Genomic DNA, 13,891 nt, shown 5'->3' on the forward strand with positions numbered 1-13,891 from the left:
ACTGTGGGCACCTATCCAGACTCCAACTGCACATTAATTTTGTTCTGACATAAGTAGGGTCCTAATCCTGCCTGTCTGCAGGAGAGGCTGTATTTCTTGCTGCTACCCGTGATGTTACTGGCTCTTGCAGAGCCATTGGCCTTGCTCACCCGCTGGTCATGCTCCGGTTCTTTCACCCCTCCTTCAGCTTTGCAGCTGCCAGAGTACCCCAGCACCGAGCAGGGGCTAGCACTGGAGAACTCACCCCACTAGCAGTAATGCAGTGAGGAAAGGCAACAAGAAAAAGGATATTCGTAACCTGAGTCAGTGCATCTTTCTTGCTTACCGTCCATCTGCACAAACCATTGCTGAAGGATGATGCAGGGGTGGGATTAAGTGCTAAGCGAGGGCAGGCAGGTAGGGCTGCTCAGAATATAGCCCAGGAAAGAAATGCTGAGGAAACTGAAGCTTTACCTCTCTCAGAAAGAAGCGTGTGAGGGCATGCAGTCTTGCCAACCAGCAGTGCTGCTCGTTTCCACATGAGCAGCCAACTTTGGGGTCAGTTTTCACATCGTTTTCCCTATGGCAATAGCAGTGAGCGCATCCTGAGCACTGAGGAGCTGTAGCATTAGTCACTGTCTCTTCCTTGATGAAAATACTAATGTGTGACCTGCATACTACAGAAGAATTGGCAATTTTAGATCATTACTGGGGAAAAACTCGGCAAAGATTAACTTGTCTCACCGTAGTGCTGGTCTCTCCTGCAGCAGTGAAGGAAGAAAAGGCTTGACACCACATTGAATCCACTTTTGTCTTAGCAGGGTACTGGCTGCATCTGTTTGAAAGGCTTGCATTGTATCACTGTTCTTTGTTATCAGGTTTCCCATGGTGGTCAGTGTTACATATCTTACATTGTTTGAGCTAATTAAGCCGGGGAATCAGGGAAAGCACATTTCCGGTGGGGATTTATTGCCAAAAGATATTTCAGCTGAAGGGGAAAAAAAGGAAATCTCCCTTTATGTGTAGCATTCCTGAGCTGTTTCATAATACTCAGTGTTCAGCTTCATGGAAATAAACTGACAATAATGTCAAAAAGTTTGAACTTGAGCAGTTTTCCTCTGTTTTGTGGAATTTAAAAGCACCGTAAAGAAAGAAAGCGATCTGTGTAGCCACAAAAATAAAAATACTTGAATCATCTCGGTTGGAAACAGTGTTAGAGGTGTTTGTTAATAATTTACAGGCAAATGGTTGTTTGCTCTCAAGGTGCTTTGTGCCACTCTATTATTTGCACCTGCTTTTAGATGTCTTCACAAAAGAAATGCAGGTGGTAGTGGTTTACGTCTTCACCAGTATCTATTTCGGACTCTGGCAAAGGCAGAGGAGCATGGTTCGCTCCCGTCTATACCCAGCGTGGCTGTTCCCAGCAGCACAAAGGGGTCCTCAAAGCACCCGGCAGCAGGATGGGCCGAGTCCTGTGAATGTGCCTGGAACCTCCGTGCTGGAGCCCATTTTCCAGCACCTTCAGCTGCCTGGCAAGTGCTGCCCATGGGGCAGAGTCTGGACTGCAACATGGTTGTCGGCCCAGCTGAAAAGGGAAGCTCTGCTCGTAAGTACGGGATGTGGTACATAGGTTCATTGTTGTGAAATCCTGCGCGTGGACAAAGCCCTGCTTTTCTTCCAGATAATGATCATTGTAGATGGGATTAGTGATGATGACAGTTTCTTCATTTTCACCAGTAGGTCTAAAAGGCTCTGCTGAAAGAAGTGAGGATGGTTATCCCCTGCCTGCCAAGGGAAACCTGAGCAGCTGGGGAGCACTGTCGATCCTGTGGCTTGGACGAGAAGGTTCTGGTTTCAGCTTTGTGTAACTTTTGTAAGGCTTTGGCTGTTCAGGGTGAAATTGTCTTCAGGTGTCTTCTAAAGCGTCGTTTGTGGTTGGGTTTTGTTTTTAGGTTATTTTTATTTTGATAGGTAGTTTCAGCTGAAACTTTTCAACTCTTCCAAACATAATGAAAAAACAGGGGTTTCACCTGTGGAAAGAGGAAAGGCTGGCAATTTTATCTTTAGAAAACATCGGCAGTACCCCTCATTTGAAGCAGGGACTGAAAGTCTGATACCACTATGCTATAAAAGAAAATTTATCTAATTTCTAGGCCTCTGAAAAGTTGCTGTTTGCACATGCTCACCACAGAGTGTTTTAGCCAGACTCCCCTCATATTTGGCCTGCAGTGAGCAAGCTAGAGTGCAAACCTATCATTGCTATCAGTTAATCCTTTAGGTCAAGTGAGAAGAGTCTTGGATAGAAGAGATTCCAGCTTTGCTGATGACACATACAGGTGTCAGTGTGAAGCTGAATGATAACACTTCAGTCTTTCTTTTTTTAAAAAAACAAAACAAAACAAACAAACCAGAAATTATATGCCAAAGCTGTTAAAAAGATTGCGTTGAGATGGAAAAATCAGAGACTCAAAGTCAAACAGGAATAATTCCACAATTAAGGTTCTCTTTGTAATCCCACACCAGTCCCTTTGTGCAGATTTTATTATTATGATCCATCTTTAATTAAATGAGGATGCTAATTTTTTCCCCTAAGTCCCCATCCTCATGTATTGCACAGGGTGATTCTACTGTTAAAATTAATGAAGACTGTATTATGAGGAAAGCTCTTGGCTGTAGGGTCCTCACCCCAAGTGCTCCTATAGCTGGAACACGTGCAGCCCATGAGGCAGCAGGTTACAAGAAGGGAGAAGATTACACGGAGCCTTAGGAATTCAACTAGGGGATGGCATACCTGCCACTGCATCTGTACCTGGTGCTGACCAAGTCACATACAGCAGGTTTTTCACTGCTGGATGCTAAATGCAAACCTGTCACTTCCAGCACAGCTGCCTCAGCACCCCGAGGCTCCTGACCCTGCTGCTGCTTTGCCCAGGTGAGACACTGGGTAAGCAGCTCTGCAAGAGAGGATCTTCAGTAGCCCAGAGCTCCCTGCTCAGTTTCCCTATGTTTTTTCCTGAAAGTAAATGAGCTAAAGTGCAGAGCTGGTGGACACCGAGCTTGCATTCAGGTAAGTATGACATGTATAACAAATGTTCGTGGGTAGAAAACTGCCTGGGTGCATGCAATAAACCTTTGGAGGGAAAGGTGGGGAGAAAGATGGTGTGCACCTTGCTGCAGGACATCCTTCTGTGGTTTGACTGAAAAAAATGATTCCATGTACAGGCCCTTCCAGTGACCTCCTGAGCTGATGGAAAATAGGAGGACAAGCCATCTTAAAGTGCCCTTGGAGATCGGAAGGAAGATGGGTGGTACGTAAGCAACACGAAGTCTGTGAAATCAAACCATCAAAAAAACATCTCTAAGCTGGTCATCTTCTCTCACCTCCTTTCCACTGTGAGGAAGGAGAAGGAGGGGAAGAGCACTGAATGTGTTCTTTTATTCCACAGAAGCTCAGGTGCTGAATTTGTTACAAATTTTATTACGTGCAAAAAGGAACTCTTAAAGTTTTCGGGCTGTTTCTCCCCTCACTTTCCAGTCCCCACTCCTATACTATTATTTTGAAGTCTATTAAGGGTCTGGTGACAAGTGCTGGACACTTTGAGAACTGCAAAGGCACTAAGGCTGCCTTCTCTCAGCTACATGAGGGCGAGGGAGAAAACAGTATCCTTATCACCTCCCCTAGTGCAGCAATCTGAACGCCAAGAGCAGAACAACCTCCTGGGCTGAGAGCAAATGAGGAGCAGCAGCCGCGTGGCATTTTCCTGAGGCCATGGTTTGAGATGGAGTTGCTGCAGCCTTGCCTTAATAGAGGCTGCAACAGCCATGGCAAACGTGACCCGCTCCATTATTGAATTGTGCGGTGCTGTTTTGCTTTTACATTTAATATTTGTAATTATGCAATTTCTAGACAACTTCCCTGTCATAACCAGGGCAGCAATGCTGACAAAACAGGCTTTAAATAAGCACTTGTCAAAATAACAGCTATTTTTGTTTGCCCTATTTAGCACTGTGTCTAAGGTCTACAGTGGAAATCTCAGACAATTTTAAATACACGGTGCAGTTACTTTATCACTGCATCACAATATTCAGAATCCTCAAAGCCTGGAAAATGCTTCAACAGAACCTGTTGGTGGTTTCTGCCTGCATGTAAAGTTCATAGCTTGTGCAAGACCTGCTTGAGAGCCAGGAAGCATGGGCAAGCTCAGGGTTCATGAGCCATTCTTCAGGCTGTGAGGGCTGCTGGGCAGAAAAGATTCAATATCCTGCTCTTTCCCATCTCTGAGACCTCTGGCGTGTTTTCCAGGGGAAAAGAAAGAACAAAACCAGCAACAGTCTGAGACTTAGCAGTCCTGCTGTTCCTCAGGTAAGAACGAAACAGAAAGCAATCTCAAGCCTCTGTTCGTAAGACAAGAAATCCTTTTTCCCTTCCTCCACGAGCCCTCTCTGAGGTGATGGTCTCCAGGTTCCTCAGGCAGGGGGCTGCCTGGTTTGCCTAATGCTGGGAGCAGGGAGCACTGGTACAACCTCAGCACATGGCGAGAGGTTCCTTACCCAAGGCACTGTGATGGGGCAATGGCAGGGCCTCCCCTGGGCATGCAGCAATGTATGGATGTGCACAACCCAAAATACATGGAGGCTCACTCTTGGGGTAGGGAAAGGGAGGCTATACAGCCAGTGACACAAGTGTGACAGTCATTGAGGAGTGCTTCCTTTAGGAAATAAGACCACCAGCCAAGCACAGAAGGATTGCAGAGTAACACGTGGGAGTACTTGCATAGTGGTTTATTTAGGCTATTCCTTGGGGTTTTTTCCCTCTGTCTCCAGATTGTGGACTTCCTGGCCTGTCTATTCCCAGGAAGTTTGTGATGTGTTTCCAATGAGTAGCCTCACACGGTTACCTTAAAAAAGCTCTGGGGAGGAAGAAAAACGTCCAGGAGATTCTTTGCTACCTTTCTGCAGAGGACAACAGGATTAAAAGCATTTGGGGGTCCTGTGTTTTGAGCAACACCTTGCCTTCCCCTCCTTCTCATCTATACCAGCGGATGCCAGAGAGACAGACAAAGCAAACATAACACATGGGAAATGGTCTGTAAATCCAAAACAAAAGAGGTTTTCTGTTATTAGCTGTTTCCTGTTATCAAAGAATAAATTATTGCGTTAACCATGTATTTTTTAGATCACTGTGTATAGAAACCTGGTAAATTATTTAACTTTTTGAGCAGAATTGAATTTTATTACCTGTATTAAAATAATATCATCTATGTCTGTGTTCCCATTGCATTCCCTGTCTTCTCTGGTGCGGGGGATAGAACAAGAGAAGGCAGTAGCTTATCAGGATAGGCAAAAAATGCTTTAAATTATCCTAATTTAATGGCACCTGCCTTATTCCACCGAGCCTGTTCTCTCCACTGTTGGAACCATGCAAAGAGGCCGGCATGGATGCAGGGTGACCCCACGTTCCTGGAAATCCCCAGCTGCTTTGCTGCGGCTCTCTATCTCCTGACTCCTAAACGAGCTCCAGCAGCACCGGTCACACACTGCTCCAGAGAGTGAGCTAAGAAGCCAAAAATAGCCTCTTTTCTGATAATACAGGGCTCCGCTTTTAAAGGCGGCTTTCTGGCATCCTAGATAAGCTGCACACAGCCTCCTCTGGTTATGTTTTCAGCCTCCTGAGCCCTTTTCTGCTGGGCAGAAGGGCTCACACAGGGCTTTTCCTGATATGTGGGTGCTGCTGCAAACACCGTTCCAGGAGATGTTATCTCAGGGGTCTGATGAAATTGCAGTCAGGGCGCGGGGTTGCTTTGCTCAGCACAGCGCTGATGAGCATGACCAGGGCTGCGGGATGGAGCACTCCAGAGCTACAAGAAGTGAGCAGCCTGGTGAAGACAAGGGTGTTTCCAAGCTGTGGCCCAGGGCCTGCTGTGGGTACAAGGTGATGGGAAGCACCTTCCACTGCCGACCTGCAGGTGCAGGTTCTATAGCATTTGGGTGAGAAAGGGGGTGAGCTGGGAGCAAAGGGAATAGTCTCCTAAAAATGTGGGAACTATGGGCTTGCTGGGCTGATAATCCCCAGCCTAGGGAGGCAAGTGTGATCTCTGAGATGTGATAATCATGCTAGCTGACAAGCATTAAGATATATTCAACTTGGCTGAATTGCTGGCTGTAGAAACACCATGAGCAGGCCCTGCCTTTTGTAGCACTCGCAGAGGTGTGTTTTGCAGGCAGAGCACTGTGCTCCCCTTTGGCATCTGCATTTGCATCTACATGAAACTATGATACCTGTGCATAGCTACCCCATCTAACATTACGGGCTGGGCAGTGGTGCTCCTCCGAGTCCTGGCTGGCTCGTTTCTGAGTGAGAAAAATTACAGAGCCTGATTATGTGAGCATATAACAAGTATATTCCAGAGCAAGGAAAACAGTGGGCAACCAGGGTTAGACAATGCCTTCCTTCAGTAACCAGGTCAGTCCTGCACCCTGGGATTAGGTATTCTACCTCCAGAAATGGTGCTAATTAGGAAACACTCAGGAAAGTGGAATTTCCTGCTCTTCTGGCAGCTCCTCCTCTTGCCACAAGAGCCTTGGTGCTCTGCCTGGCATGCTGAAAGCGGACATCAGCACAGCCAGTCCGCTCCGTTGTGACTTTATGGGAGAAAAAAACTTGGAAGATGTGCTCCAGTGCTCTCTGGGAAAGCCTGCAGCACATGTGTGAAAGACCTCTCCCCCCCAGCACTCTTAGTTTCTTAGGTCAGAAACTGCCATAGCATCGTCATACAGTTAAAGTGCTGCAGAATATTCTGGACAAGATGAAGGTGTTTTAATATATGCTGACGCCTGGTTTTTAGCTGAGGGATTTAGCATACATGATGTTAAATTCTAGTGTAAATAAGGCTTAGATATGAGCTGATAACTATGTTCTAGGATAAAATATAACTAGAAACACTGGTTGCTTTAAGAGTTGATAATCATGTAGTCTAGCAAGCATGAATTAGGACAGAGTCAACATGCCTAAAGTATTAGCAGCAGACATATCTTGAGCAGATCCTGACTTCTTGAGTATTTAAAAGGTAGTTAGCTACTTTCGTGGAGCAAGATATTCTTGGTCATGAAAACGATGTGCCCAAATATGATTCTTTGGGAGGCGTTATCCTCCAATTTCCACCAGAATAGCCTAAAAGAACCCAGAATAAACAGCAAGTTTATCTGAAATACAGCTGTCCCATTTTAACTCATACGTATGTTGTTGGAGGTGTCACTTCTTAGAGGTGAGGAGCTTACCACAGAGCTGAATGTTTTTCCAATACTCCCATTAGCCGCATGAGATGCTTGCCTATCTCAGGTGATGGCCCATCCAGTGGCTTTTGTTTGAAATTTCAGCAGGGGTGGATTTCTGAAGCCCACCAAAATCTGTGCTCAGGGTGAAAGGGTCTGTTTGACACTGCTTTGTTGGTCACTGGAGCACCGATGTTCACAGCGCAATGCCACCGTTTCATGAGGGCCAGGGGCAGGCACTTAGCAGGGTGGTGGGCACCGGTGCTGTGTTTATGGAGGTTGGAATAACAATATGTGTGGCTCTTATTTAATAATGTATTATTAAATAAGCAGGCCTAGAGACATTAAAGAGCATTTTGCTTATTCTGAGTTTGTTCCATGCATTTTCGGCTCAGACGGACTCCTATTCCTTCCTACTTGTATGAATGCGTAGTTATAGGAGAGACGATAAATGCTCTGTTGGGTCTGGGCCCGCAATACTTGTCAGATTTATATCTTGGAAATTTTTGCTTTTGCTTTTCATTGATTTTCATTTATTTCTTCTAGGATTTCTATGGTAACAGGATCTTCTCAAATCCTGTGTGTGCTGTGCTGGGGATGGGAGGGTTCTGCTGATGCTGCATCCAATGGGCGCAGGTGGGGAAGGACTCAGCAGTTCCCCTCTACCTCCTTGCAATGGCATTGGTTTGACCAGCAAAATGAACGGGAGTCCCCACATCTTTGGTAAAATCACATTGATTTTTTTTAACTGAAAGGTGAGTCTGCTGAAACCTGTGTCTCCCACAGGGCCCACCGACCTGCAAATTTGTGATCCAAGTGCTTCTTGCAACAGATGCAGCCAGATTACATACAGGAAAGCCCTTCTCAGGTACTGTGTATCAATGACCGAGGAGAAAAAGTGTTTTTACTAGGTCAGCTAAAGAAGAAAAGTTTTTCTCCTCCTTCCCTAACTCAGCTATGACACATTTTTTCTTCTCCTGCCTGTGCCTGAAATCCACATGTCTTATCACGAGTGAGAAAGGGAGACCCTTGTAAAGCATTCATAAACTTTGTAAATGTTATCTTAAGCTTTTTTTCCAGGAGGCATGTCATCAAATGCACGGGCCTGTATAAAACCTCTGAGGGAGCAGAAGGCCGAAAGTGGGACTGAGTCTTCACCTGAGATATTAGACGCTTACTGATCAAATTTATCACTTCACCGCACACAGAGGAAATGCTAAGTAAAAATTCTTACTGTTTAATAAGGGAATGTCTAGACATCATTCTTTCTGCTCTTGAATCTAATAATATAACATCAGCTGCTTCTTCTTGGTAGTTAAGTACTTCCCCGAAACAGCGTATTTATAGGTCTGCAACCTCTCAAAAACCAGTGGGCCCAACAAGTTACTGAATCAGCCTGGGTGCTGTGGTTTTACACTGGAGATCCTTCCGGTTAAATGCGTACGCACCAGGATTTGTGATTCCCCCAAGGAGCAAGATGCCAGGGTAACGATCTGCCCAGGACTGCACAGACTGGGAAAGAAAGCTCGAGAGACTTGCAAAAATGGAAAACAAGAGCTAGAATCTCTCTCTTTCCATCTTGAGCCATGTTTTTGTTTCAAAGGCAGTACTATCCTTTCTCAACTGGGTGTTTAGAGTCTGGTTTGAAACAATTATGATCATTCACATGAGGCACTTTATTTCGCATTTAAGACCATGTAGCAATTGTGATTGAGAATTCATGTCTCCCAGGCATGGGGTAAATGACTGCAAATAAAACATCTCACCACTGCTGTTCAAAGATGTGGCCTTTTATTTATTTTCACAAGGGTAGAGCATCATGCTATTTTCCAGAGTGTCTTCATCTTGCAAGGTTACTGCGTGCAAAATTCAGGAGAGCTTTTGTTGCAGGGCTGGGATCAGCCTTAACACTGCAGTGAGCTGGTGGATCAGCTGCCACGAAATACTTCTGCTTAGCCCAAGTACACGCGCTGCTGGCAGCACATAAAGGCTTGGTCTCTAGACCTCATTCTGAGCAAGGTCGACATGACAAATGAACAGAATCTCCTTACATATTAAATACTAATCAAAAAGAGGGGAAATAAATATTTCAGCCCATCTCAGGTATAATATGCAAAAAATTGATATACTAGGCAAAGTCTTGAAGTTTCAATTCCTGAGCTGTAGTGGACAGCTAATTGAGAAGCCTTGCAAGCTTGTCGTATTTTTTCCTGCTAGGCTGGCCCTGTGCCACACATGATACAAGGCAGAGCAACCTGGAGGCTTGGTCTAAAGAGTTGATATTACCTGGTATGGAGACGTGCAGCTTGGTGGGTCCCATCTCTGCAGCTTGGTTGTGCTGTGCACCCACTACACTCTGCACTGAGCACCTGCATGGGGAAAGGGCGGACCCATGGCTCTGCTCCTTGCCCCCTTTCCCCATCCACACCCCAATTCTCCTGGAAACATCGTCAGCAGCTCTTCCTCCCTCCTGGGCTGTGACAGCTGGGAGACAGCAAGGAAGGGACTGTGGCTTTCTCCCAGAAATGTTTTTCTTAGGTTTCCTTCTCTTCTGCAGGTGGGATCCCTTCAGCCTAACCCACCTCCACAAAAGATGACTGTTGAAACCGTAGGGGGAAAAAAAGAAAAGATAATGTGCTGGCTCTGGGGCCAAACCCAGGTATTTGGTAACAGCTCACCAGATTTCTCCAAGGGGCAAATAAATGCTCCACTGACAAACCTTCTCTTTCTCTGCACTGTATTTACTGACTGGCCAAAATTTCATGGCTATTAAACACAGACACTTAATAAAAGGAAAGGTCAGCACACCTAGTGCTTTCTACAAGCCATCTAGATTTCCTGATGACATCAGAAGAGGACACTGTCAGATGGAAGCTGCTTTCAACATGGAGAAGACAGGACTGGAGGGGTGAGGTCTTTTCTTTCCAGTGATCAGTGCTTTTTTGCTGGAGGTGTTATTGCTTGTCTCTCAGTCCCATGCTGTGGCTTTTTATTTTTAGTCTGGATGTTGGCTATTGGCAATCATGATTGCAGTCTCTCAGAGCACTGTGTTGAAACACAGGGGAAATAGTTATAAGCAGCAGCTGCAAGACATTTTTCACCCCAAAGGACACAGAAAAAAGCCAGCACAACTTTGAACCATGAGAGTTCAGCTGAGGATAGGAGCCAACTCTTTCATCAAGCTAGCACAAATCCCAGAAGTAGACAGATCTGTGCAGCGTGGTGATTTCTGAGTTAGTCTCAATCTGCTGTCTCAACAGCAGATTTGGACTGGGACCAACCCCCTGCCCCTGACAATGGGCCAGGGGTGCCTCCCTTGCCAAACTGCACTTTGTAGCTGGAGCAGCACTGTGGCATCACAAAGCCATGGTGGCTCTCCCGGTCTTACAGCCTGGACCCAGCACAGGTGGGAGCTGCCACATCCTCCCAAGGAACAGGAGTAGCAAAGCTGCAGTTGTGCCTGAAATTCACTCTGTTTCCATCCATGTGGGTGCTGATGGTGGGGAGGAAAACTGGCTTCAGCTGCTTGGGAGTCTTCTCATGTCAGGAGTGTTCGTTCCTTGTAAATTGGACTCTGCTGCAGCAGAGTCACAGATAGCCCACTGCAATTCAAAATAAGCAGGGCAACCTCCATGCTGGGACTGAGATGTCCACCCAAATGTCCACTTCAACCAGGTTGTGAACTTAGCACTGGAGAGTAATTTTGGTTGGAAAGGACCTTGTTGTCCACCTCCCTGCTCAAAGCAGGGCTAACTGTGAAGTGAGAGGAGGTCTGAATGGTCTGCGCTGGGATGCAAGGGCTGCTGCATGCCTGCCTGCAAGCCTGGGGGTGACGGCTGCCCAGCCCTCCTCTGCCACAGGCAGGCTGTTGAATGACAGATAAGAGGATGCCTTCAAATTCACTCTTGAAAAATACTTGTTGATTTGGATACCACAGAGACTAGAAAAAGATGTTGCCAGGGCCTTTCCTGCCTCTTGCATTATCAAGGTCATCTTTGCCTGCTTACCATTCAAATCATACCCACCAAAGCTTTGCTGTTGCTGCTCAGATTAAAGTCAGAAAGCAAAGGACCAAGCTACATAATTGACCCACCATGATGTCTCCCTGTTCTGCTGGGGCTGTTGAGACCTGAAGAGCAGGATCTGGGGCTTTTCTCTCAGTGAAAAGGAAATTTTATGGAACCTGAGATGGCTGTAGTCCTTCCAGCGCACTTAGGGGTTTACAAGTCAAGTCAGCATTAAAAGATGCATGTCACTTTAAAACTTTTTCCTCCCCCCCACCCCCCCACCCCCCCGTGGTTGAAGGATGTGTGTAGCTATCCAGTCAGTCAGCTATCTATCCAGCCATCCTAGGCTGTTATTTTTCATAAAGACCCAGACATATGTGTTTATACACATACATATGCCAGCATTTTTGTAACCTAGCATTTATAGGATGCAAGACACCTCCCAGAGCTAAATCTGATGTAATAAACCATCTATACATTCAGAAACATTCATGGTATACATTAGAATATGCATAAAGACTTTTGCTATTTCTGGTGCTGAAAATGAAGTTCAGTCCACACTAGTCTGATCACATCATTTTGCACTCATCCACGGGCATTCATGCTGCACACACGTTGCTCTGAACCACTGTAGGATTCCTTCTTATTCTCTGGTATCAACTGCAGGAGAACTTGGAGTGCTGGGGTGAATAGGGGGAATTGCAGACGAAGGCACTGAAGCTTTACTGGCACTCAGGCAACCTCATCTCTGTCTCCCCTAAAGCAATCAGGTCCCAGCTTGAGCTAAAGCATAGCCATGCAAGCAAGCACAGGTTCAAAGTGCAAATAAATACGTGCTTGAGGGCTCCCTGTGGGGATGGAAGGTGAGCAGAAACAAAGGTAGAGACATGGTAAACATACCCAGCCTGTCTGGAAGGAAGAACAGGTTTGCATAGGATGGGGAGCTGGGAGAACACATCCCGATCCTGCTTTCTGAACTCTGACAAGTCATCTGAGTTTTCATCCTTCTTACAGACAAAAAGCATATATCTAATTGAGCTGGGAGATGGGTTTATATAATTAATATTCGTTGGTTATTTTGACTTAGACATAGCCCAATTCAGTCATCTATGAGGCTTTCACCAACATATAGGAGGAAGACTATGTTAATGTCAGTGAATGAGAATCCCCCACTTTCGCATCAAATCTAGACTCTTCCTCTGAATCTTATATGTTGTCTGTATGTGTATACATACACACACACTCTCTCCAATGCATATATATTTGGTCTCCTAACAGCAGGCACATGGTATCAAAAAGGAATGCTGTTGCTGCAGGTAAATGAAGGCTTCCATGGGGTGAAGATAGATACTTTCAGTTTCCCCAGATATGTAGGTCCATTTAAAAAAGCACAAAAGAAGAGTACTCTTTTGAGATGAACAAGTTTTTCTATAGAGACAGAAGCATCTTGTTATACAAATCCTTTTCAAATGGAGGCTCCAGTGTGAGGACATTTTGGGACCTCAGGTCCTTTGAGGGGGAAAGAGAATTCCTGATCAGACCAGCAAGGACTCCCTGTTGCATTCAAATGTAAAAAGTGAAGTGAGTGAAGTTTTGCTTTGCTTGACTGAGCTTTACCATACCAGTTATTGTTTTGAAAAGTGAAGAGATACCTACTGTATCTCCTGGGAAAGTGAGAAGCAGCTTGTTTTGGAAGAGATGGCTATTATAGCGAAGTTCTCAGCTTAGTTCTCTATTTTTGGCTTTATGTATTCACATCTGCTTGAATTTCCCCTGCAATAACAGCTTTGTGATTAAATGACTAGAATAAATGGTTTCAGAGCGTCTGGGGATAGGCAGAAATGTAATTATTCATTTATTGATAGATAGTGAGGTAGCTATTGATTTATATAGGACATTAAATGCTCTGGAGCAGGAGAATGACATATTATTAGTACTTTAAAAGAGAAAATATTGCCACCTTGTTTTCTACTTTCAAGCACCTGTGGAGAGAATAATACTTTGCTAGTGTTAGACCATTTGAATGCTTTGAATTATTTAGGGATCTTCAGTACAGGCTGATGCAAGTGTAAAAGCTTGCCTATAACAAGCCAAATTTGTTAAAAAACCCCACATGTTCTTCCTTACAGTCCTTTATTGTTAGTCACCTACGGTACTTGCCTAAAGGAAATACAGCCAAGCAAAGAGTTCAATTAAGAAATCTATCTGTCTACCTACATATGTATCTGTTTGTCTCTTTCTCTCTCCTATTCCATGGATGACATTACAATTGCTAGACACTGCATTTTTATAATCTTTATTTCAAGCTAGGCTCTCATAAGCATCCTATTTCAGGCAAAATATGTCATTATCCCTGTTACAGTAGAGCACCAGCTTTATAAAGGGAAGGACGAGAAAATTCAGTTAATACATGAGTGAGTTCCTGTGGAGCAGAAGCAATGAAGCCCAGGGATCATCTGTGTGGATTTCTGATGCCTAATAACAGCCAAGCTCTTGTAGTCAGTCCTTCAGCAGAGAATCGAAGAGGGTCTCGCTTCTCTACTTAGTCCTTTATTTCCACAAAACCCGTAGGGATGAGATATTTCTGAAACTTCACCCCTCTGTCAATGTGCCTGAAAACAAAAGGCTTCAAG

Source organism: Falco naumanni, chromosome 4, assembly GCF_017639655.2.
Source record: "Falco naumanni isolate bFalNau1 chromosome 4, bFalNau1.pat, whole genome shotgun sequence".
Taxonomy (NCBI): Eukaryota; Metazoa; Chordata; class Aves; order Falconiformes; family Falconidae; genus Falco; species Falco naumanni.